The 26695-nt window shown below is 42.4% G+C and overlaps 1 protein-coding gene across 2 annotated transcripts in view; it reads right to left on the bottom strand.

Annotated features, from left to right (window-relative positions):
- MAPRE2 (microtubule associated protein RP/EB family member 2) overlaps positions 1-26695 on the bottom strand; it is a 179570-nt gene that overhangs the window by 149849 nt on the left and 3026 nt on the right. The window lies entirely within an intron of this gene.

Raw genomic sequence — 26695 nt, 5'->3', positions numbered from 1 at the left:
TATAAAGGGAATTTTTTTACCTCCCCCCACCCTTATAGCCTGGTGTGATGGGAATCGTCTGTTAGCATATAATCTGAGAAACCAGGGCCCCCAGTGAGATATCAAATGCCAACATCAATTAAAGTATTGACTTTCCCAAAGTTGGGTTAATTTGCAGATTTTATATCTAGTATAAACACAGGCTTATTCTTCTAGTTAAGAGATGTGTTTAATTTTAACAGGATAAGCATTATAAACAATGCTAGGATCAAACTTGTATGTAAACATATACATATGTATATATATACACACACACACATAGATATACACACCACCAAGGAATTACTTTCTTTTTTATGAATTTGCTATTTATATTCAAATCATGCTTTGACTAAATGATAAAGTAAATTGATGAAGGATAGATCTGATTCCAGAGGCTGAGAAATGCTTGTGAGCTCTGGGTTTTGGGGGTCCCAGGTTGGGGGTGAATGGGAACTGGGGAGGCTGCTTGTGGCTTAAGCAGATGCTACTAAAAAGGACCCAAGATGCAGATGCGTGGGAGCTGCAGGGGTCTTCCCGCACCCCTAATTAGAAATCACCCCCTCCACCTGCCACCTAAGACTTCGCTCCGCACATTGCTTGCCTATGTTTTCTGTATGTGGCTATTTCGGAAAAGCCTTTGGTGCTTGTTTAGTTTCAAATCAACTGTACAAAAATAAAATATTTGTGACAGATCCAACACAATGTGATTAATCCCAGACATAGTTCTGCAGATGTCCCTGGGAGAAAGATTTTAAGCAAGAGAAAAGAGGGACTTCCCTGGTGGTCCAGTGGTTGGGCATGTGCCTGCCAATGCAAGGGACATGGGTTCGATCCCTGGTCCAGGAAGATTCCACATGCTGCGGAGCAACTAAGCCTGGGCACCACAACTACTGAGCCCATGAGCCACAGATCCTGAGGCCTGTGCACCTTAGAGCCTGAGCTCTACAGAGAGAGAGGCCACCATCCCGAGAAGCCCGCACACTGGAATCAGAGAGTAGCCCACACTCACCGTAACTAGAGAGAGTCCGTCTGTAGCAATGGAGACCCAGCACAGCCAAAAATAATCAATTTTTTTTTTTAAAAGAGAGGCATTTGGCATTTTACATTTTTTTTTTAATAAGGGAAAGAGGAGATGGTGAAAAGGAAAAAAAATGCAAAAAAACAAAATGGTAGGTGCTGAGATGACAAGAAATGGCAACTGTTGAATTTTCAGTGTTATACCATTCAATAAGAGAGTTCAAAAGTCATTTATATAATTTGGCTTGTATAAAAATCAGAAAATTTAATGTGGATGGTTTCAAGAACTGACCTCAGGTAAGCTAGTTTTTTTCCCCTTAGAAATTCCTCACATATTTCATAGAATTTAATTTTATGAGTATTTCATATCTTTCCCATAATTTAACAGGAGTTAATAAAACTAAAAAAGTCTGGTTTAAAAAAATCTGTTCCCATCCACATCAGTTCCGTTTCCTAAGTCCTTCCATCTTTGAGATATTTTAACTGAATCAGAAAAAATTTTTTCAGTTGCCGTCTTTATTTAGCTAGCACCAGTAGCTATGTTACTAGGCAAAATGCAGGCTATGAAGTTAGGAAGCAAGAGTGTAAGATTCCTAGTTTTTCTATAAACCAGATAATTAGCCCTTAGAAAAGTCAAGGTCAGCTGTACACAATTGGCCTTTTTCTGTTCGGACTACAACAGCCCATTGCGAATTTTTCAACAGCTGCAATGGATCAGTTTGGGGAAGAATGAGACCATTGATTGAATATCCCTGCACAAGTCATTTGACATATTTTATCTAATTCAAACCTCAAATCCATCTTATTAAAATGAAAAGACTGAGGCTAGGAGCAGCGGAGCAGTCCCTCAGTATGACGCAACTAGAGTAACAAGTCCTAATTGAGTCTGACAGATGCTGCTGTTACGTCCACGTGGCATCATTGTAAAAGCCAGGCCTTCGCCATTGATTCGAAACTCCTGGAGAGCGCCTGGTACACTCCTGGGATATAGGAGATGCTCAATAACGTATGGCCTTGTGAGGGTGGAGAGCTAAGTGGGCATCGCTGGTCAGGTGAACATTTTTCTCTGGGCTGTCTGGCACATGTAGAGAAGATATTGTCTATAAATTTCACACTTTTAAAAAAGATGATCTCAAAATAGATCACTGTGTAAATGTGAAATGCAGAACTATCAAACTTTCACACAAACTCTGAAATAAGAGAAAGGCTTTGGGATCTAGGGCCGGACGAAGAGCTTTATGTTTTTGACAACAGAAAACATGATCCACACAAGGGGAAAATGGACAAATCGGACTTCACCAAAATTAAGAACTGTTGTTCACGTGAAGCAGATACAAACATAAGGTACAAACTAGGAGAACATATTTGCAGACCACACATCTGACAGAGGACATGTATCCAGAATAAGAACTCTCAAAACTCAGTTAGAAAATCATTAGGAAAAGAGCAAAAGACACTGACAGACATTTCACTGAGGAGGATATACAGATGAGCACGTGAAATGACAGTCAACATTATTAGCCACTAGGTTGGTGAAAAAAATAAAACTGTAATGAGATATCACTAGACACTTATCAGAATGACCAGAATAAGAAATGGTAACAATCTGAAATTCTGGTACTGTTCATGGGGTTCTCAAGGCAAGAATATTGAAGTGGTTTGCCTTTGACTTCAGTCTTTCCCAGATTGAAAGCAGGGAAAGATTGAAGGCAGGAGGAGAAGGGGACAACAGAGGATGAGATGGTTGGACGGCATCACTGACTCGATGGACATGAGTTTGAGCGAGATCTAGGAGTTTGTGATGGATCGGGAAGCCTGGTGTGCTTCAGTCCACGGGGTTGCAAAGAGTCGGACACGACTGAGCGACTTGAGCTGAACTCAACTTGCCTTGGACTGCAAGATCAAACCAGTCAATTCCAAAGGAAATCAGTCCTGAATATTCATTAGAAGGACTGATGCTGAAGCTCCAATACTTTGGCCACCTGACGTGAAGAACTGACTCACTGGAAAAGACCCTGATGCTGGCAAAGATTGAAGGCAGGAGCAGAAGGGGATAACAGAGGATGAGATGGTTGATGGCATCACCAACTCGATGGACATGAGTTTGAGCAAACTGCGGGAGTTGGTGATGGATAGAGAAACCTGGTGTGCTGCAGTCCACGGGGTCACAAAGAGACATGAATGAGTGACTGAACTGACTGAAATTCTGATGAAGGTGAGAAGAAACTAGATCATTCATATACTGCCTGTGAGAATGTAAAATGGCTCAGCTACTCTAGAAAATATTTGACTGTCATAAGAAATGAAACCAAACCAAAAATGAAACATGCAGCTACCACACAACCCACCCAAGGTACTCCTGGCATTTTTCCAGGAAAGTTAAAACTTTTTATTAGTGGATTTACTCTTAGTAGCCAAAATCAAGACAACTCAGATGTCCTTTGACAGGTTAACAGTTAAACAAACTGATTAAAACTTTTTATTAGTGGATTTACTCATAGTAGCCAAAATCAAGACAACCCAGATGTCCTTTGACAGGTTAACAGTCAAACAAACTGATATATCCATTCCATGGAATACTATACATCAAGAGAGAAAAAAAGACTACTGCAAAACCTGGTTGGCTCTACAGAGAATTATGCTGAGTGAAAGAAGTCAATTCGTAAGTCAGATACTGGATGGCTCCATTATCTAACATTTTTAAAATTAGAAGACAACAAAAAGAAAGCACAGGTTAGCGGTTGCCAGGGGTTGAAAAGGTGAGGGCTGGAGGGAAGAGGGCATGATTATAAAAGGGCAAAACTAGGTACCTTTGTGGGAACGGAAACATTATGTACCTTAAACATGTTTCAGTGTTGTGGGATTGGAAACATTATGTACCTTAAACATGTTTCAGTGTTGTGGGATCGGAAACATCATGTACCTTAAACATGTTTCAATGTCGTGGGATCGGAAACATTATGTACCTTAAACATGTACCAGTATCCATAACCTGGTTGTAGCCTTGTACCACTGAGCCGCAAGATGATACCCCTGATGGGGAAGCTGAGCAGATCTCTCTATATTGTTTCTTACAGCTACATGTTAATGTACAATTGCCTCGAAATAAAGTTTAACTTAAAATCAGGAGATTGGACAGCAACTAGAATTGAGCAAGATACCTCTTCTTCTTTTTTTACCCCCCACCTTTTCAGGGAAGAACAAAAGCCCCGAGGCAGCGGGCCAGATGGGTCAGGAATTTGCTCTATGTTGCGCAGATCCAAGAAAAATAATCTTCACCCACGGTTTTAGCATTCAGAACCCACTGCCAAGCATTCGCTGTCCAATCTTGCCTGTCTTGGAATTTTCTCTGCTGTTATCTCCTCTTTCTTTTACATTTACCTTCCCAGACAAAATGCTGACACAAATACACACACCACAAACCGGAAATGACTTCTTAAAAATGTATTTTTAATTGGAGGATAATTGCTTTATGATGTGCTGACTTCTGCCGTACAACTAACTACATGAATCAACCATAAGTTTACGTATGCCCCCTCCCTCTTGAACCTCCCTCCCACCCTCCACCCCAGGCCACTCCTCTAGGTCACAGAGCACTGGGTTGAGCTCCCTGTGTTGGGAGGAATTGAGAGAGTAGCATTGAAACATCATACATTACTATATGTAAAATAGATAGCTAACGGGAAGTTGATGCATAAAACAAATGACTTCTAAATGGCAGTGTGATACACTCTGCATTTTAGAAATGATCTCTCATACTTTTGAGTTCATGCTTTCCATAAAGTTCCAAAATTCCCACGTCTTATTTGCACAGGAATAGAATTTCATGGTTTGTGGTTTGTTGATGACAAGGCAGGTGTTCTGTATTCTAACCTGTGCCACACACTAAATAAGGATCTAACTGTAATCACCCCAGGCTTCCCAGGTGGCACCAGTGGTAAAGAGCCTGCCTGTCAATGCAGGAGACATAAGAGATGCCGGTTTGATCCCTGGGTTGGGAAGATCCCCTGGAGGAGGGCATGGTAACCCACTCCAGGGTTCTTGCCTGGAGAATCCCAGGGACAGAGGACCCTGGCAGGCTACAGTCCACAGGGCTGCAAACAGCAGGACACGACCGAAGCGACTTAGCACACACACATGTAATCACCCCACAAAGAGGAGCTGGTGGGCTTTCCCTCACCTTAGGGGAGACCCTGTTGACTCTTCTCATTTTGAGCACCCCAGAAATGCCACCCCAGAAATGAGTGGCCATAAACCAGTTACTTTCTCCTGGCCTGTCTGTTGGATTTGTTTTACTTGAAAAGACCAAATGTCTTTGTTCAGAAGAGAGTCACGACACGGTCAAACTCTTAACAAAGCACATTTTGTTTTCTCCCAACCTCTGGAAATTTCAAATCCTCTTTCTTTGAACAAACTCAGAATTCTGGCATCTCATGGGTGGGGCACAGCACAACTTCCATCCTTGTTCCAAATCCCCCCAAAACACTACTTCCTTGTCTAGCCATAAAACCACAGGTACATAAGCGATATGTCAGAATGGAGAAAGGGTTGTAAAAATATTGCCACTTGTGCCATATTGAAAGGAAGAATTCTTTTTTTTTCTCACTACTATTGGGTTGGGCAAAAACTTTAAGTTTTTCATAAGATGTTATGGGAAAACCCCAATGAACTTTTTGGCTAACCCAATATACCTGTGGCTTCTCAGGTGGTGCTAGTGGTAAAGAACCTGTGTACCAATGCAGGAGACATAGAGATATGGGTTTGATCTCTGAGTTGGGAAAATCCCTGGAGAAGGGAATGGCTACCCATGCCAGTGGGGGCTTTCCTGGTGGCTCAGCAGTAAAGAACCCACCTGCCAATGCAGGGGACGTAAGTGAGTTGGGTTCGAACCCTGGGTCGGGAAGATCCCTTGGGGGAGGGCATGGCAACCCACTCCAGTATTCTTGCCTGGAGAATCCCATGGACAGAGGAGCCTGGCGGGCTACAGTCCATAGAGTCGGACACGACTGAAGTGACTACATACACAATACATATCTAGCCACCGAGGTTTCTGCTCAAGGTAAAGTTAAAGCAGCCTCCTCCTACAAAGAGGCAGTTATTCCTGCCTCCCCAGCTGCGCCCAGCTTTTTCGAGAAGAGAACACTGCTGGGACCTGAACCTAGGTTTTCTTCCCAGGACTTGACTCGGCTATCTGTGCATGTTTTGAACGAGCTGTATCCTGAATTCCAAATTCCCTGTAGCTGCTTGAAGATACTAAATCACTCCAGTTGTAAATTACATTCTTTAGTGTGGGAGGCCCATGGCTTTCTAGGAATCATGCAGTTTGTAAGCATGAGCGAAAGGTCACAGATCCTCAGAGCCTCCGTGATGTCAGCCTTCCTGAGCACCGTGCCTCCACTGAGCACTGCCTCAGTTAGTGGCCTCCGGCTGGGCTCAGGGCCCTTCCAGGCAGCAGAAGGAAGCCCAGAGACTGCCCAGTTCAGCTCTCTCAAGGGACCAGAGGCATGACTGCCAGGAAGCAGAGAGCTGAGCTCGCACCAGGGAAACCAAACCCAAATGAGGTTATCTGGCAAGAAAGGGTCAAATTATACTGAATTTTTGGTATTGAGTATGGTACAATGCATTCTTCTCCTTAAGAAAAGCAGACCGCAAATATCCCATATTACATATTAAAAGGCTTTTAAAAAATTGTAGCTGGTTGATAAACGGATTTGAGTGGGAGGGATTAAGCGTGGTAATGATGCTATAAACTTCTTATGGTCGTGTGATCTGGGCTTCTGTAAAAGATAATCCAAAGAGACCAGGACTTGACTCAGCTATCTGTGCTTATAATTAAATTAAAAATTCAGTTCTTTTCACACAAACTGAGGCTAACCCCCTCTTCTAGAATCCTCCTTTATCCATCTGCTACTAGCCATAGAAGTAGACAGATTGACCTTTTTATTCTAGAATATTCATGTGCCAATATATAAAAGGGGGCTTCCCTTGTAGCTCAGTCTGTGAAGAATCTGCCTATAATGCAGGAGACTCAGGTTTAATTCCTGGGTTGGGAAGATCCCCTGGAGGAGGGATAGGCTACCCACTCTAGTATTCTTGCCCGGGAAATCCCATGGACAGAGGATCCTGGTGGGCTACAGTCTAAGGGGTCACAAGAGTTGGATATGACTTAGCGACTAAACCACTAATGTATACAAGAAATCTGTAAAAATGATGAGACAGACTAAGTATGAGAAATACCACATTCACTGTATTTCTGTGAAATATTCTTGATAATTATTTTTCACTCATCCTTTTATCCATTTTAAATAGAGGGGTTGGAATAGAACAGCTTCTTTACTCAAAAGTGTGATTGATAAGGAAATGTAGCAGAATGTTTACAAAGCAGAAAAGCAGCACAGAAAACAGTGTCAGGTTCACTTACAGTCCAGGGTTCAAGTTTATTGCTCAGATCATAGTGAAAACTAGAACCCTGCTTTACATGTATCTTATCTATACTTGTCATTCCTTCGACCACCCAAAAAAGGAACCCACTAACATATTAACAGTGTAAGAAAGATAATGTGAAATCTAAGACTTTGGCAATAGCAAGAGAGTTGCTATGATCTCTCTCAAAAGATGAATAACCATTGTCCAACTTGCGCTGTGTGGAAATCTTTTCAAACTCTGACATTTCCAGCAGAGTCTGTTAGAAGTGTTGGTAAGTGGACAGAACTTTTTTAAATGTGCAGGTATGGACAGGGAGGTCTGGCGTGCTGCAGTCCATGGGGTTGCAAAGAGTCGGACACGACTGAGCAACTGAACCGAACCAGCCAATAGATTAAGCACCTTATAAGCATTATCTTCAGTTTTACAACGATCCAGTTTCGTTATCCACCCCCTACCCCACATTTTACAAGTGAGATAACAGACAATTGGTAACACTGTTACTCTGAGTCACATAGTTAATAAGTAAGGGAGGTAGGATTTGAATGTAGTTCTCTTTGACTCCAAACCCCATGCGTTCAGTTCAGTTCAGTTGCTCAGTCGTGTCTGACTCTTTGTGACCCCATGAATTGCAGCACACCAGGCCTCCCTGTCCATCACAAACTCCCGGAGTTTACTCAAACCCATGCCCATCGAGTCGGTGATGCCATCCAGGCATCTCATCCCCTGTCATCCCCTTCTCCTCCTGCCCCCAATCCCTCCCAGCATCAGGGTCTTTTCCAATGAGTCAACTCTTCACATGAGGTGGTCAAAGTATTGGAGTTTCAGCTTCAGCATCAGTCCTTCCAATGAACACCCAGGACTTATCTCCTTTAGGATGGACTGGTTGGATCTCCTTGCAGTCCAAGGGACTCTCAAGAGTCTTCTCCAACACCACACTTCAAACCCCATGTGTACTTCTTCTTAAATCACTGCACTGCTTTTGATGTAAAAGGAATATTTCTGAAAGAGGTGGGGGAAATAAACTAGACGGGGAAAAAAAAAAGTGCAGGTATGTTTGTATGGCCTCTGCCTGTAAGTTTTCTGTTGGGGTCATGTGGACCCTAGAATGTGATGTGGCACCAACCAACACCGCTCATGGGGTTTGATTTACCAAGGAGTCTACTTACAAAAAGTTCCGGGGTTGTATTAGTAAAGAGATTCCTTTATGGAGAAATTCATGCTGAACTCCACTCACCTGGAAAATAACCTGGTGAAATTCTAGAGAAGAAGCTAATTTTCTTCATAATTGTTTCCCCCCGCCCCAGTCAATCTATTATGGGAAATAAATCCAGGTAAAATATCCAGCTTGAAAATATTTGCCACACAGTTACAGGACCATCCATGGATACAAAAAAATTCACAGGTGCTCAAGTCCCTTATATAAAATGGCACAGTCAGCCTTCTGTATCATAGAGTTTGGCATTCACAGATCCAACGATCTGCAGAATGAATTTGATCTAGAGGACTGTTCCTTAGAGTCTTTTCTTTCCATAGTTATATGTCTACAGCTCTTAATTTTCAATGTTCTTTCACATATGACATCACACCTAGATCTAGAAATCATAGTTCTCTTACAACTAGAGGGTCACTCTGCTTGCTTTTTGGCTAAGTGCTTTTCTCTCCTTTATATCTTCCCTGGTACTCCCACCTGGTACTGAGCCACAGAGCCAAACTTCTAACTCAGAGTTTTTTCATTGCCACCTCCCTCCCTTAACACCTGCTCACAGGGAGCTTTTAAAGACGTTTTCTACCCCCAAGAAACTAAATACTTCTTCTTGTTGATCAGTCCCTAGGTTGTGTTGGACTCTTCGCAACCCTATGGACCACAGCACACCAGGCTTCCCTGTCCTTCACTCTTTCCCAGAGTTTGCTCAGACTCATGTCCATTGATGATGCCATCCAACCATCTCATCCTCTGTCACCCCCTTCTCCTTCTGCACTCAATCTTTCCCAGGATCAGGGTCTTTTCCAATGAGTCGGCTCTTTGAATCAGGTGACCAAAGTTTTGGAGCTTTAGCATCACTCCTTCCAATGAATATTCAGGGTTGATTTCCTTTAGGATTGACTGGTTTGATCTCCTTGTAGTCCAGGGGACTCTCAAGAGTCTTCATAGCACCACAATTCAATAGCAGCAATTCTTCGGCGCTCAGTCTTCTTTATGGTCCTGCTCTCACAACCGTACATGACTACTGGAAAAACCATTGCTTTGACTATATAGACCTTTGTTGGCGAAATGATGTGAAATGAAATACTAAGAAACAGGATTTTGTTAGGGTTGTGTTTTGGAGGGCCACAGACCATTCTAACATCCAGTTTTCATCCTGTTGACATGGCACACTCCAATTCAACTGAGGAAACATCCATTATGGAGCATCTCCTAGGTGCCAGGTCTGTGCTGAGAGGTGGGGATACTCTGTCAGTTACAAAACCTTCTTTCTTCTTTCAGGACTTGAGAAAAAAAGAGGATCATTGATCCCATGCTTCAGGTGAAGAAACTGAGGCTTAGGAGCTTGTGTGTTATAGGTGATCACACAGCTCGCAAAGGACAGAGCTGGTATCCAAACTCTGGTCTCCTGATTCTGAATTGTATGCTCTCCTGTGGATCCATTATGACCCATCCTACCTTTTTCTTCTGTCAGGCTTCCTCTGCACATTATTTTAAAATTCAATTTCATATATTTGGAGCAATAGGGCACCAAGTTTTGACATTTGCAAAAGTTTTTTTTAAAGTTTCTATTCTTTTATTTGCTCAACATTTATAGAACACCTAACATCTACCACTTACATGCAGCTAAAGGCATGCTCTTCTAGGCATCAGGTGCTGGGCCACGTTTATTACATGCATCAGGTCATTTACTCCCAATAACCCTATGAGGAGGGCTATTTTTATTCTTATAGGTACATGAACTGAGGTTTGGGCAGGGCTGGAGTTCAAACTCAGATGTCTGGACTTCAAAGCTGGACCTCTTGAGTGCCACTGTACATCTATTTAATCCCAGGCATCAAGGGGGCTCTAATACACAGCACAGCCCCCTACTTACAGACACACAAATTAATTATATCATAGGGCTGCGAATGCAAAAGGGAAAATCTTATGATTGCTGTCCTCTTGGATACTATGTAGAATTTGAAAGAGTTTTTCAGGAGTTACCTGGGAATCTTGTTAAAATTCAGACTATGCTTTGATAGTTCTTGGGTAAGGTCTGAGAGTCTATTTTTCTAAAACTTCTAGGTGGTCCTCCCAGGTGGTTCAGTGGATAAGAGTCCTGCCAATGCAGGGTTTGATCCCGGGTCCAGTAAGAGACCACATGTCGGGGAGCAACTAAGCCCATGTGCCACATGCTGCGACTACTAAAGCCCGGGCACCCTAGAGGCCATGCTCCACAACAAGAGAACCCACTTGCAATGAGAAGCCCGGCGCTGCAACAAAGAACAGCCTGCACTCACTGCAACTAGAGCAATACCACGTGCAGCAACGAAGACCCAGTGCAACCAAAATAAATAAATAAATACTAGGCGATGCTGCTGCTGCCAATCCGGGGACCATATTTTGAGTTGCAAGGCAGGTGGTCTCTCCACTTCTGAGCTTGAGGTTTTCCTGGTAGAGTGACTTTGGGCATGCCATTTAAACTCTGGGCCCTAATTTTATGGTTTTCTGTAAACTGCAGCTACTTAGAGTGTGACTGCTATGTGTAAAATCTCTTTACCAACTGTAAATTTCTAGGTAAATGGAAAATGCTTGTGTTTATCATTATCACTATTAAATAGCTGAATTTGAACACATATCCCTCATCAACTAGGTCTGAGTATTAATTAGATAGCCAGGAAATATAAAAATAAAATCAACTCTAGGGAGACTCAATAGCTTAAATGGAACGGAGGAGAATGACTGAAAGAGATCTTGTCGATGTGGCCTCCATGAAAGGGATGCGAAGGAATCCTTTGAGCAGGACACTTACTGGCCCTTCTGAAACCTATCTCACTTTCTTTTGGGGGAGGGGCTGTAGTCTTTGATCTCAACAAACCTCACATTTTGACCACCACCTAAAGTTGGCAGCCAAGGGGAACAACACAAAAAATAATCTTTTGACCACAAGTGGAAGTTTTCCTGTTAGCTAGAGTAGAATCCTCACATGTCATAGGACCTGCTGGAGGGATTTCAGGCTTTGTAGATATCACTTCATTTAATGCAGTGTTTAACAGTCTGAAGTCTTTCAAGTCTTTTGGATCTTGAGATGCTTATTTTTCTGCCTTATTGTTCCTCCCCGTCCCACAAAGCCCTTCCTTTCTGCTCAAGGGGACAGCCAAGGTTGAGCTGTCAGTTGAGCACACAGGAGCACCATGTGCTTGAAAACCAGGAGGTTGCTTAGATGACCCAACAAGCACTGCCAAATGCAAACAACAAGCTGAAAAAAAAACTCTTAGGACTCTAAAATTACTAAGTTTTTAGTAGGAAAAGTTCCCAGGCCTCAGTTTTTCATCTAGAAAAATGAGATTCAGTGAGATGACCTCCAAAGCTACATGCAGCTCTAAAAATAGTTGACCCTTGAACAAAGTGGGGGTTAATCCAAGTATAATTTACAGTTGGCCCTCCACATCCAAGGTTTTTCTGCATTCAAGGATTCAACCAGGGTCCATGCAGTACTGTAGTATTTACTATTCAAAAATCTGTAAGTGCAAGTGGACCCATGCAGTTCACACCTACATTGATCGAGGATCAGTTGCACTATGATACTACTTGACATAAAGAAAAGCATACAGTGAGTTAGGCACTGATTTTGTGAGATGATCTCTAATAGAACATACTGATGATGCTAGACTGAAAGATGTGTAGAACACACTTGCCTGTGTTTGCTCCCACCAGGAGCGGGAAGGCATTCCAGGGCCATGTCTCCAGAGTCCAGAAGCAGTGACACTATGGCCCAGTCAGGGGAAGGCTCTGTTCATCATAAGCCCCTCCGCAAGCACCATCTGGCATTAACGATGGTACCAGGGCCACACGACAAAAACAGCAGTGATTCTTACCCTGGTCACAAGTGTTGATGTTTGGCCTTTTCACGCTTTCTAGCACTTGGCTAGTCTTGTAAAAGGGAATGCCCTTTGCACCATGGGATGCAGGCTTTCTTGTCTTGCCTGTATTGTATGTGTGGGCAGCACAGTACAACTCACTGCTGGACCGGGTCAGAGGTTCTGCTTTTCCCATGTTTTCACTTCTGTCTAACAGGATTCAGTATATGACATCTCTGCATCTCAGCCCAAGCTGATTGGTGGAGAGAGGACTCAGTGCCAACCACAGGCACAGGGGAAAGTGAGCAGAGAAGGGTTTCTGAGTGCATCCTTTATAAAATGCATCTGCCCTGCTAGAGGTCCCTCTGCTTTCCTATTCTGACCAGCTGCAACGGCATTCTCCACATATTAACTCGAAGTGTGAATCTTATCACCGCTTCTGTCCATTACAATCTGACTCAATTAATTTTATGTGCTAGTGGGTTATCAAAACTATATATTTTCCTCATGTTTTAAAGAATGTGTGAATTCTCCAGAGGAGAAGAAATATAGTTCTCAGTGCATTTTCTATTGTACTTTATTCTGAGAAAAAAAGCTGGATTAACAACCACTTTTCGGCACACTAGGATGTCTTGTGGGAAAAGAATAAGTTAAAAATAAAAATCCCTTCCTCACTGATGAGTAGGGGCCACAGGTGAGCAGAACTGTTTCAATCGCTCTTTGAGCAGAACTGGGATGAGAACCGGCTCCCTGGATCATGTTTCACATGACTGATCATTGGGACTTCTCTGGTGGTCCATTAGTTGGGTGTCTGCCTGCCAAGTGCAGGGGACACAGGTTCGATTTCTGATTTGGGAGGATGCCACAGGGCAACTGAGCCCGGGAGCCACAGTAACTGAAGCCCATGTGCCGAGAGCCCGTGCTCCGCAACAAGGGAAGCCTGAGCGCTGCAACTAGAGAGTAACTCCTGCTCGCTGAAACTAGAGGAAGCCTGCACGCAGCAAGGAAGACCCAATGCTTGCCCTCAAGTAGATCAATAAATAAAAGTTTAAGATAAATTAAATGACTTATTAATAAAAGCAATAAGGATGAAGTTATGCCTAACTTGCAAAGTTTTAAGAGAAGATCCTTATTTGAATAGGAGGCTAATTAGAGACAACCATTTTTTTTTTCTGGTGGCTTAGATGGTAAAGACTCTGCCTGCAGTGTAGGAGACCCGGCTTTGAACCCTGGGTCAGGAAGATCCCCTGGAGAAGGGAATGGCTACCCACTCCAGTGTCCTTACCTGGAGAATCCCATGGACAGAGGAGCCTGGTGGGGTACCGTCCATGGGGTCGCAAAGAGTCGGACATGACTGAGCAACTAACACTTTCACTTTCTTTTGTCTTAACTCATTTACTTTTTTTTCCCCATTTATTTTTACTAGTTGGAGGCTAATTACAATATTGTAGTGGTTTTTGCCATACAGTGACATGAATCAGCTATGGATTTACATGTGCTCCCCATCCCGATCCCCCCTCCCACCTCCCTCCCCACCCCATCCCTCTGGGTCTTCCCAGTGCATCAGCCCTGAGCATTTGTCTCATGCATCCAGCCTGGGCTGGTGATCTGTTTCACCCTTGATAATATACATGTTTCGATGCTGTTCTCTCGAAACATCCCACCCTCGCCTTCTACCCACAGAGTCCAAAAGCCTGTTCTGTACATCTGTGTGTTCTGGGAGATGTTGCTGAAGACTCTATCATCTCTCCTACTGTTCACATCTGGAATAATTTTAACTGACTCTTAACGTTTTCATCTCTAGAACCTCTACTCATGAGCATTAGTAACAAACATCTGTATAGTTTTTCCAGATGGAGAAATCAAGGTGTAAAACTCAACCAAAGTCCTACAAAATTATTAATATAGTAGAAAAATAAATGTTCAAGGTTAGTAACAAGATTTTTTTTTTAAACAAACACCCCAAATGTGAAAAACAAACCACCAAAATGCTTTCAAATTCTAAGAGCAACCCTTAGAACACCACTAAGCCTCCCAAGAATATATTGTTAAAAATCTCTCTTCACTGGGATGGGCCACAACCCCCATGGGAAAGTATGACTCAAATGAACTTAAGCTTGATGTCACAGCATGTAGAACACACAATTGTTCTAGTCATCCTGCATGGCTCACCTGCGTCAGGTTGCTCAACAGGGTACACTCTGAAGGCGTCAAATGACTTGCAAACTCCACCCAAGGTCCAAAGTCTGGGCAAACTACCATGAATCGTATCACAGACACTCAGATAAGCAGTTTAGGACAGAGAGACAACCTTGTATATGCTTCCCCAAGGGAAAGACCTGACTTCGACTTAGGATTCCTCTGGAGTTGGTGTCCATGGTGACGGGGAAGTATAGCAGTAGACTCCCGGGGGCCGGAGGACGGGGAGCCACACGCTCTTGCATATAATTATACTCTTGTGATCTGTGTAGCTAATTGTAAGAGCTGTTGGTAAGCAGTACCAGGAGCCTCTTGTTCTTTTCAGATATGAGGAACAATAACCCTGCAGGACAGATGTTTCTTGTTTCTGGGTACAATCTGATTCCAAAGCCTTGATCAGTCTCCCACGACTTCAAAACAGCAGCCTTCAGGGCTCAGCCTCCCTCTAGCAGACTGTCCGTCCCCGAGTTTACAAAACACTCCTTCCACAGTGAAAAGACTTGGTGGTTCATGAATCTAGTGAAAGCTCCCCTTGGTTCAGGTGTTGCTTAGTTTTAAGGTGAGTTTAAAAACACCAGTATCAATGCACCTGCACTTTGCCTACAACTTAAAAACACACATTTGAAAAGAAAAGTCAGTAGCAGGCAGATGAAATTTGTCACAGAGAGATGCAGGATGGAGGAGAAAAGTCCATCCTGAGTTTGTTTTGGCCACACCTTGCAGTATGTGTAACTAGTTCCCTGACCAGGGATAGAACCCCCACCACTGCACTAGAAATGCAGAGTCTTAACCATTGGGCCACCAGGGAAGTCCCATCCTGAGATTCTTACAGATGCAAAAAATGTGAATGTTTTTTAAATGGAAAAATGACCAGTGGTATGAATCAAGATAAAACTATTGTAACACCAGTCAGAATCAGAAGCAGCTTTGCAGCATTTCACTATTTGTCTTTCCTATCACCTACTGTGGGCTTCCCAGATGGCGCTAGTGGTAAAGAACATGCTTGCCAACGCAGGAGACATAAGAGACATGGGTTCGATCCCAGGGTTGGGAAGGTCCCCTGGAGAAGGAAATGGCAACCCACTTTAGTATTCTTGCTCGAAAATCCCATGGACAGAGGAGCCTGGCGGGCTATGGTGAACAGGGTTGCAGAGAGTCAAGCACGACTGAAGTGACTTAGCTCTCACACACACAGCACATCACCTAAAAGTGTTGTGTATCTCCTTCCAGCGGATAATCACTATTTCTGTCTCTCACTAAACCTTGACCCAAACCTGCCGGCTGCTCCACCTTCACACCAAGTGTAAAGCACGATTCCTCTCAGAGATGTTGGTGTTTAAAAGATACCAACATTTTAGGCAAAAGAAATAAAGTTCCAGCAGTAGACTTTTAGAAAGTACTTGCAGAGAAGCATCACCCGCCCCATGAGTTTTCTGTCATAAAAACTTGCAACAGAAACAAACAAACAAAAAAAACTGAACAGGATGGGAACCCCCGAACTGCAGGCCAATGTCCAAGAGAGTCCTACCTGAGCACCCCGTTTCCCAGCAGGAAGAAAACTTGTCTTCTGCATTTCCTCATCTATGAGAGCAGGGGGGCTAGAAAATGATGAAAATTCCAAATAGCAAGCTCTTACGTATCAAGAGCTACTCGAGGACCCAGGGACTGACAATAACTGCAAGTCCACCACCATCTTCAACCAGAGACGGGGGTGGGGTGTGGGGGGAATGAAAACGCAATCACAAGGGTCCACCTATCCTAGCCTATCCTGGATGGGTGGGCCAGTGGGAGGTGGTGGGAAGGGGTGGTTAGGAGATTAAGAAAGGCCGTCCTGAACAATGCTCACTCATAACAACCGACACCTGTGGATCTCATTAAAGGACAGATTCTGATGGAGAAAGTCCGGGGTGGAGCCTGAGCTTGGGCACTTATAAGATGTTTCACTGGTCAGTGGAGCACACTTGGAGGGGTGGGGCCCTAAAAGGATTAACAGCTGAGCTAAGACAAAGGTTAAGCATAAATAACTATCATCCTAGGCAGAGGGCAGGGCAAAGATACTGAAGCTAGAAGCACTGTTGAATATGGGAAATGGCATTCAACAAGCTAAGGGAAATTTTTAGGTGCAATATTGTTAAATGTAAATGCAGACAGTAAGAGCTCCACGCAAACATACAAATAGACTTGCGAGAGTTGCATGAAGGTGGTTAGATGAGGAGTGTTTCCCCTCGCGCCCCTCCCTTATCTTTTTCAGATTCTCAGTAATGAATTTATTAAAGCAACAAAAAAACTGAGTTTCTCCTCCATGGGCTGGATAGAGGGGAGAACTCTGCCCTGGGGTGTCTTAACAAACTGACCATGAAGCTTCTTTCTATCTGGGATTATGTGATTGTTTCAGATACAAAGCTACTTAATAACCGATAACCACAATTATAGAATGAATGTGCTAATGGTGACATAAAAACATGTTTTTGAAGGAATAATATTTTCTTTAAAAAGCTAATTAAAAATATTAAAGCATGCTTTTTATAACCCGTTAATAAATTTTTCCTGGGAAAAAGTGCAAGAGGATTGTGTAGAATGCAGGCAGAAAAAGCCTTGTATCATTTGATTTCACAGAGCCTTGAGTGGTAACCTGATGAGGAATTCATTGTTTGCTGCCCCCAGGACACATTGCTGACCCCAACCAGGAGGAGAACTTTCAGTTTCTGAGGTGCAGAGGGGAGAATTATGGTTGCCGAGGTCACAGAGCCTCAGGTTGCATGTCTATGAGGTGTGTGTACAATGGCTCCGTAGACCGGACTGTTAAAATTACCATCTCTGTTCCAAATCAAATGGGCTTCCCTTGGGGCTCAGTCGGTAAATCCACCTGCAGTATGGAAGACCTGGGTTCGATCCCTAGGTTGGGAAGATCCCCTGGAGAAGAGAACGACTACCCACTCCAGTATTCTGGCCTGGAAAATTCCACGGACTGCATAGTCCATGGGGTCGCAAAGAGTCGGACACGACTGAGCGACTTTCACTTTATTCCCAATCAGGCATGTTGTGGGAAACCACATCATGTAACCTTCAGTCAACTACCAGCCCTAGCTGAAGCAGGACACAAAACAAATCTTAAGACCACATCGCCGTACACAACACAGTCATCACAAAGACCCTCTCCCCACATTTTATCTGGGGTAAACATACATCCCAGGTGATGCTAATGCTGCAGGTCTTGGCCCTCACTTGACCAACAAGGCATCACTGGGGCCACCTGAGATTGAACTGCGATCATCAGTGTCCCGTGGGCATGGTTGATGGGTTTCTCCCGTTACTATACTTGAGCTGACAATTCACCTGTTAAAGCATCTATTTTATTGAAAGGTCTGTGAAAGAATAGAAAGTACCTTAAGATATCTCACAAATAAGATACCTTTCAAGATTCTTATAAGAATCTTGTGAGACAGTTTCAGACTCCACCCTTATCTGACAGCTGAGAAAACTCAATTTGAGGGATGGTGATGAAGGATGTTAAAGTCTCCTGAATCACCTAGTCAGTCAGCCACAGAACTGGTTGTACGCATCAGGCCTTCTGATGTTCTCATGCCAATTCCAGAATTCCTTCTAGCATACAACCCTGTAACTTCTAAAAAACAAGCAGGCAACTATAAAGGGAGGTTTTTGAACTCCAGAGGCATTAAGATCTACAAAACCTTTTAAATTACTTTTTAAAACTTAGATTTTCATAAGAGTAGTTCGGAATTTGCCATAGGCCCAAACTGCATGTTCTTTGTTCAGTTTTAGAGGAACCTAGGAATACTATAAATGCATGGTGTTGGCATATAATTATTCTTAAATTTTTTTTAATTGGAGTATAATTGTTTTATACTGTTGTGTTAGTTTTGCTGTACAATGAAGTGAATCAGCAATATGTATACATATATCCTCTCCTCCTTGAACCTACCTCTCACCTTATCCCCATCTCACCCCCCAGCTCATCACAGAGCACCAAACTGAACTGAAATATTCTTATGTAAGTTGTAGTATATGAAGTAAAAAGGCACAAAAAGATTTGCTGGTGATTTGTAGGTTCTTAAGGGCAACCTATGGAGAAGGCAACAGCACCCAACTCCAGCACTCTTGCCTGGAAAATCCCATGGACGGAGGAGCCTGGTAGGCTGTGGTCCATGGGGTCGCTAAGAGTTGGACACGACTGAGCGACTTCACTTTCACTTTTCACTTTCATGCATTGGAGAAGGAAATGGCAGCTCACTCCAGTGTTCTTGCCTGGAGAATCCCAGGGACGGGGGAGCCTGGTGGGCTGCCGTCTATGGGGTCGCACAGAGTCGGACACGACTGAAGTGACTTAGCAGCAGCAAGACAACCCAGAATGTTATAATAGGTTGTTGAATTAGTTTTAGTGAGAGATTTTTTTAAACTTACATTTATCTTATTTTGTTACATATGCTCATTATAAAACAATATTAGAAATGGTCATTTAGGATTTTCATATGAATAAAATAGAAATACAGTAGTTCCCTATTTTGAAGATAGTGGATCAAAGGAAACTATTCCTAATGTGTTAAAAGAGACAGTTTGTTAGGATTACTGCAACATGACATTAAATATAAAGACCAATTTATGGTGAAAAAGTGGATCCTTCAGTTCAGGACTTCTCAAACTTTAATATGTATATGGATCACTTACGGCTGTTGTTAAAGTGAAGATTCTGATTGAGAAGGTCTGAGGTGAAGCCCAAAACTCTGCCTTTCAAGATATCCCAGGTGATGCTGATACTATAGGACCTGGGACCTCGCTTTAGCAAGGCATCACTGGAATCACCTGAGGGTGAACTTCTATCGGTAGTGTCCTGTGGACGTGGTTGATGGGTTTTTTCACGTTACTCCATGTACCTATTAAAGTATCTATTAAGAGGTTTGCAAAAGAATAGAAAGTACCTTAAGATATCTTATAAATAAAAAATGTTGCTGACTTCCCTGGTGGCAAAGTGAACAGGAGTTTACCTACTAATGCCAGGGACACTGGTTGGATTCCTGGCTTGGGAAGATCCCACAAGCCAAGGAGCAACGAAGCCCAGGAGCCACAACTACTGAGCCTGTGTTCTAGCCCGCATCCTGCAACCACTGAAGCCCAAGGACTGACAGCTGTTGTTCTGCAGCAAGACGCCACCACAAGGAGAAGCCTGGGCACTGCAGTGAAGATCCAGCACAGCCAGAAATTAAATAAACGAAAAAAATTATTAAAAGGTTGCTAATTTTCTAGATCTGGTTTTACTTTTTATTTCCCTTAATATAAAAGGTGCACAAAACCTGACAGTGGCTTGATTTTTCTCTTTAGTAAGTAAAGGAAACTCAGATATTTTATTATCCTCAGAAATACAGTTGCAGATCACATATTTTATAGACCAGGAAAGCTAGTCATATTGAGATTATGGGATAAAAGTAGGATTGTAAGATTTAGGGAAAAAAAAAAGAAAATAAATAAAACAAAACTTCAATCAACCACCATCAAAAAGATGGGATCCCCAGTTAAATCTGAATTTTACATAGAAGATTAATCTTTTCCGTATGAGTATATCTCAAGCAATATATGGCATATACTTAGACTAAAAACAAAAAAACAACCTTGTTAATCTGAAAATCAGACCTAACTGTGGTTCGTGTATTGTATCTGGCAACCACTGCTTAAAAAAATACCCTAGATTCTAACTTACATGTAAGTGCTAGGAGAGCAGATGCTGGGGTGGAGAATTAACAGACCCACTGACAGCATTGTTTAAACATCCCAGCTGCACAGGGAATTGTTTTCTGGACTTGCCAGTACCACATGGAGCATTTGGCTATTACTGCCTTGATTTCTAGGCACTTCTTTTGGGAGATTTGTGCCCTGAAGACCACCCTTTAAAAAAAAATTATGATATATGATAAGTTGGAAGTAAAGCTAACAGGAGTCTTGTATCAAAAGCTTCCTTTCTGGAGAAGAACGAGGTGGCAAAAAGCAGGAAGGTTTTTCTTCTAGCTCCCTGTCTTTTCTTCTTCTGATGTTCAGTGGGAAAGTGAAAATAGTGGTTCCTTAGACTCATGAGGGGTGATTCTTAATACACCACATTTTGGCAGGTTGACTGGATTTAAGATTATCTTTGAGGGAAGGAGGTACAAGGTGGTTGCAGGCACTCTCACCACTCTTGCTTATTGGTTGCTGAAAGCTGACTTGACTAACTTTTAAAGAGGGTAATTTAGTCTTCTGATTTCACTTTTATGTATGAGAGCCAATAAAAAGTCTCAAAACTTTTAGCAAAAAATCCAGGAACTGCCTCATTTTCCAGTTGCTTTTTCTTGCTTATTTTCCCTTCTACTGACTTCAAATACCAACAGTCATTCCTGCCATGATGTTTATAATCAACTCTAAGTCAGAACCAAGGTCTGCCCATCACCGGACTGTTTTTGAGTGTTTTGATGCTGAAAGCTCAGCTTCTCTGTACACTGGTGCCAAATCGAATCATGGAGATAGTTTTCAGTGAGGTAGAGAAGAATAGCTCTATTGCTTTGTCATGCAAAGGGGGCCACAGCGAGCTAATGCCTTCAAAACTATGTGTTCCAACTTGGGGAAGATAGTGGGAGGTTTTATAGCAATTGCTCAAAGAGGGTGTGACCAGCTTGTAGACATTCTTCTAACGGGTTGGTGGTGAGGTAAGTTGGCAACCTTCAGGTCCAACTGGTCTGGGGTCTACATGTTTGTGGGCAGCATACAATTGTAAATTGTTAACTTCTCCACCTGGAGGGGTTTCAGTATATGCAAAACAGCTCAAACGTATTGTGTGTACCCACTGACGGGGAAACAGGATCTTGCCCCAAGGCTGCCCTTGACTATTTCTCCTTGGTCTCAGATCCCCTCCCTTCCCTAATTAACAACTACTTGAATTCACCCATTGAACTCAGGGAAGGTTAAGGAAGCTGAACGAAAGTTGCTTCCTATAATCAAAGAGATGGGGGACACAGAAAGGCCTTGGGCTCAGGAGCCCCACAGGGCCCTGGCAAGGTATCAGTTTTGTCCCTGCTTAAGCATTTGACAATTATGAATTCCCTATTCTGGTAAAAATACAACAAATCCAATTAATTCCTAATTTTAGGAATTACTCTGGAGAGAACTACTAGTGATACATGTATGCATGCTAAGTTGCTTCAGTCGTAACCAACTCTGTGTGACGCTATGGACTGCAGTCTGCCAGACTCCTCTATCATGGGATTCTCCAGGCAAGAACACTGGAGTGAATTGCTGGGCAGTCCTCCTGGGGATCTTCCCAACCCAGAGATCGAACCTGAGTCTCCAATGTCTCCTGCAAGGGCAGGTGGGTTCTTTACCGCTAGCACCACCTGGGAATCGTGTGTGTGTGTGTGTGTGTGTGTGTGTGTGTGTGTGTGTGTGTGTGTGTGTGTGTGTGAGATAAGGTAGGAAAGCTAATTTCACTTGAACTAGCACCACCTGGGAATCCTGTGTGTGTGTGTGTGTGTGTGTGTGTGTGTGTGTGTGATAAGGTAGGAAAGCTAATTTCACTTGAACTAGCACCACCTGGGAATCCTGTGTGTGTGTGTGTGTGTGTGTGTGTGTGTGTGTGTGTGTGATAAGGTAGGAAAGCTAATTTCACTTGAACTAGCACCACCTGGGAATCCTGTGTGTGTGTGTGTGTGTGTGTGTGTGATAAGGTAGGAAAGCTAATTTCACTTGAACTAGCACCACCTGGGAATCCCGTGTGTGTGTGTGTGTGTGTGTGTGTGTGTGTGTGTGTGTGATAAGGTAGGAAAGCTAATTTCACTTGAACTAGCACCACCTGGGAATCCCGTGTGTGTGTGTGTGTGTGTGTGTGTGTGTGTGTGATAAGGTAGGAAAGCTAATTTCACTTGAACTAGCACCACCTGGGAATCCCGTGTGTGTGTGTGTGTGTGTGTGTGTGTGTGTGTGAGATAAGGTAGGAAAGCTAATTTCGCTTGAACTAGCTCCTCACACAGTCAGCATAGGAGTTATACAATCTATTAATATCTCCCATTGTCCCCTCCTCCTCTTCTCCAATTACTCCATCAGGAACACTACTGGGTTATGTTACCTTGGAAGTTAGTTATCAACAAGCCATTACTACCCATAGTCCTAGGACGGGATTAAATACATTTACAATTTGTTTTCATTTTTAGGAATGATTTAGCTGAATTTCAGATACTTCAAAACACACATTATAGTGCAGTGTTTGATTTTTTATCTCTAAATTTCAGGGGTACTGATTGTGGAAGAGATGAAGAGGACAAGAGTTATTATACATAACCTTTAAAGTTGCTCTAGTAATCTAAGTGAAACTCACTTGGAAATGGTCTGTGGCATGAACAAGTCATCAGGAAGAGGAAGTTCTCTTAACTGAAGGAAATTTTATGAGCAGCAACATTTACAGTAAAAAATTACAACAAGTTCCTATCAATGTAGTTGTCCTTTCAAATATTTCTTCTGGACTCGGGAGTAACCTAGTCAACTTTGAGAAGAAGGCATATAATTTGAATTTCTGGATCCTAATCTGATCTATTTTTCAATTTGGAAATTTCAAACTAAATTGTTCACAGCATACTGTCAGTCTTTAGTGATATAAGTGATTATATGTATGAAGTGGAAGTGAAGTGTTAGTCCCTCAGTCATGTCCAACTCTTTGCAACCCCATGGATTGTAGCCCGCCAGGCTTCTCTGTCCATGGTATTCTCCAAGCTAGAGCACTGGAGAGGGTAGCCTTCTCTTCTCTAGGGGATCTTCCTGACCCACGGATCGAACTTGCATCTCCTGCATTGCTGGCAGATTCTTTACTGTCTGAGCCACAGGGAAGCCTGATTATATGTATATTTGCTTATTATCTAATGACCATTGCCTTGGTAAGTAGCAAGCAATTTATTAATATCTTAAATGTATACTTTGGAAGAGAAGTGCAATTTCCCAAAGAAGCAAGTTTCCGCATCAAGCTTTAAGTGTATGACATGACAGCCAATGAAAAATGTCAAAATCTGAATAGATCCTCAAATTATACATTCATATACTAAAACAAGGAAGACTGGAAATGCCCTCATAGGGTGGCATAACAAAGGTTCTATGGCTAAAGAGCTGAAGCAAGTGTGACTGTGGACTTGCGGTCAAGGGTGTATGTTTGCATTTTCTAGACCTCTGGAAATGGTGACAGCTCAATCTAAGTATTTCACTGTTGGGCTGTTTAGGTTCAGAAGTTTTATGGTTTACCACATCACTAAAATTCCTTTTTAAAAATGTTTCCTGCTTCTGAAAATATCCTCAATCGGGGAATTGTTCATTGGTCAGTTGATAAGTCATGTCTGACTCTTTGTGATCCCATGGATGGGATCCTTTGTCCTCTAGCCTCCTCTGTCCTCCATTATCTCCCAGAGTTTGCTCAAATTCACGTCCATTGAGTTGGTGATGCTATCTAGTCATCTCATCTTTTCCCACCCTCTTCTCCTTTTGCCTTCAATCTTTCCCAGCATCAGGCTCCTTTCTAATGAGAGGGCTCTTCAAGTCAGGTGGTTAAAGTATTGGAGCTGGAGCTTCAGCTTCAGCAAAAGTCCGTCCAACGAATATTCAGGGTTGATTTCCTTTAGGATTGACTGGTTTGATCTCCTGGCAGTCCAAGAAGCTCTCAAGAGTCTTCTCCAGCATCACCATTCAAAAGCATCAGTTCTTCGGCACTCAGACTTTTTTATGGTCTAGCTCTCACATCTATACATGACTACTGGAAAAATCATAGTTTTGACTACATGAACCTTTGTCAGCAAAGTGATGTCTCTGCTTTTCAATATGCTGTCTAGGCTTGTCATAACTTTCCTTCCAAGGAGCAAGTGTCCTTTAATTTCATGGCTGTTGTCACCACGCACAGTGATTTTGGAGCCACTGGACCACCAGGGAAGTCCCAATGCATTTAACATTTGCTGAGTGATGTGACTAATATTTAAGGGCCCTTATACAAGTTAAATGGAGAGGGAAATGGCAACCTACTCCATATCTTGCCTGGAAAATCCCATGAGCAAGGGAGCCTGGCAGATTACAGTCCACGGGTTTGCAAAGAGTTGGGCACTATTTAGCAACTAAACCACTACCACCACCATACAAGTTAAAAATTCTTACTGTGCTTATCTGGATAAGAAGCCAATGATGGCTCCAACTGTTTCAGGTTGGCCTAGGCCAAAGGTGGATAATTCGAGAATAAATGAGAGCATGATATATGTGAAGACTTTCTCTTTTTTCTAGGAGGAAAGAGACAATTAGAATTGAGCTTGGCTACCCAGAACCTCCAGGCAAGATTACATCAAAATCTAGTCAAGGGACTTCCCGGTGGTCCAGTGGAAGACTCTGTGCTTCCAATGCAGGGTGGCTGGGTTCAATCCCTGGTCAGGGAACTAGATCCCACAGGCCTCAACTAAGAGTTTGCAAGCCACAACTAAAGATCCTGTGTGCTGCAACTAAGACCTGGTACAGCCAAATAAATAAATATTAAAACAAAACAAAAAACCCTAGTGAAGAAACAGCAGGGTGATAGAATATACCCTCGGAAAGAAGTCAGGATTCCAGGTTTCTCCCCACTTTGCCAGATCATTTAACAACCTGTGCTATTTGGCACATGGAAAAACTATCTACCCAATTGTGTTTAGGTTAATAAGATCAATGGGCTGCATATATTTAAGATAATAAGACTGGGTAGTTCTCAAAAACTTCAGAGCTTCTAAAGTTGTGTTGACACCCTTTCTTTGCACCTCACCCTCTTTGGCCTACTTGTGACTATCACAGAGCTAGGTTTTTAGCATCCTCTGATGAACAGTTTCTAATTAATCTGGATTAGTTTCATTTTTCTAGATTGTATTTCAGCCTTTCAGTATCTTACAACTTCCCCCAAAGGAGTTGAAATAACAGAAGTGTATTCTCAGTGACTTTTCTCCGCTACACTGAAATGAGAATGGGTGCATTTATGTCATCTGACCTTCGGAAATTCTTATTAATATTTATTTTGTTGGCATCCACCAAGGAATACACCCAAATTTCCACATTTAAATATTCTGGCTATATAGATGTTTTTGTGCTATTTAATGTAGGTGGAAGTCTAGAAGGTTTTATTAAAGCTATCTAACTATTAACCTACCATTTATCCTACTCTGAAATAACTTTCCTAAATTAATTAGTTCCTTTTGGCATCCACATGGTTAAATGTGTGTGTGTGTGTATGTGTGCGTGTTTCTGATAATAAGTGGTAGAGAGTGAAATTTTTGTGAAGTGAATCTTTGATCCATGAGAGTATAGTTAAGTAACAGGACAATTATTAGTTATACTCAGGAAGCTAATTTTATTTTCAGTTTTTGGCCACACCATGGGGCATGAGGGATCTTAGTTCCTTGACCAGGGATCAAACTCACGCCCCCTGTAGTGGAAGCACAATCTTAACCACTGGATCACTAGGGAAGTCCTGATGTGAAATTGATTTATGTAAAGATGTAAGTGAACAAAGCGCTACCATCTTACAGTTCTTAAGAACTGTAACAGAACTTTGGCTCCTACATATCCAGAATATCTGTCTTGGAAAAAAAAAATGAATGTACTCAGGATGCTTTGCTTAAAAATATCTTCTGCACCTTCTGATAATGTTCAGTATGAATATTTACAAAAGGTTGTTCTGTGCTATAGGAGTTGTAGACATTAAAAGCCCCTTCCAGTTAATAGAATACCAAGCAGGGTACATAGGGTCAAAAAAAGTTCAATAGCTGATGATATTGAATACTTGCTACATTCTAGGCATGGTTGTTCCCCCATAAAGAAACTGAGAATGGGGAAGAAAGCATTTAGGCAAGAGAGTTATGATTATATGATGTAAAGAATAATAAGGAAAAGAGAGGCATAAAAATAGAAGTTAATAGTAATAAAAATAAGTATTTCATAAACTGTGTACATCTTTAAATAGGCTATC

Source organism: Odocoileus virginianus, chromosome 22, assembly GCF_023699985.2.
Source record: "Odocoileus virginianus isolate 20LAN1187 ecotype Illinois chromosome 22, Ovbor_1.2, whole genome shotgun sequence".
In the NCBI taxonomy this organism is placed as follows: Eukaryota; Metazoa; Chordata; class Mammalia; order Artiodactyla; family Cervidae; genus Odocoileus; species Odocoileus virginianus.
The sequence above is the reverse complement of the archived record's forward strand: the minus strand, read 5'-3'. Positions and strand labels throughout refer to the sequence as shown.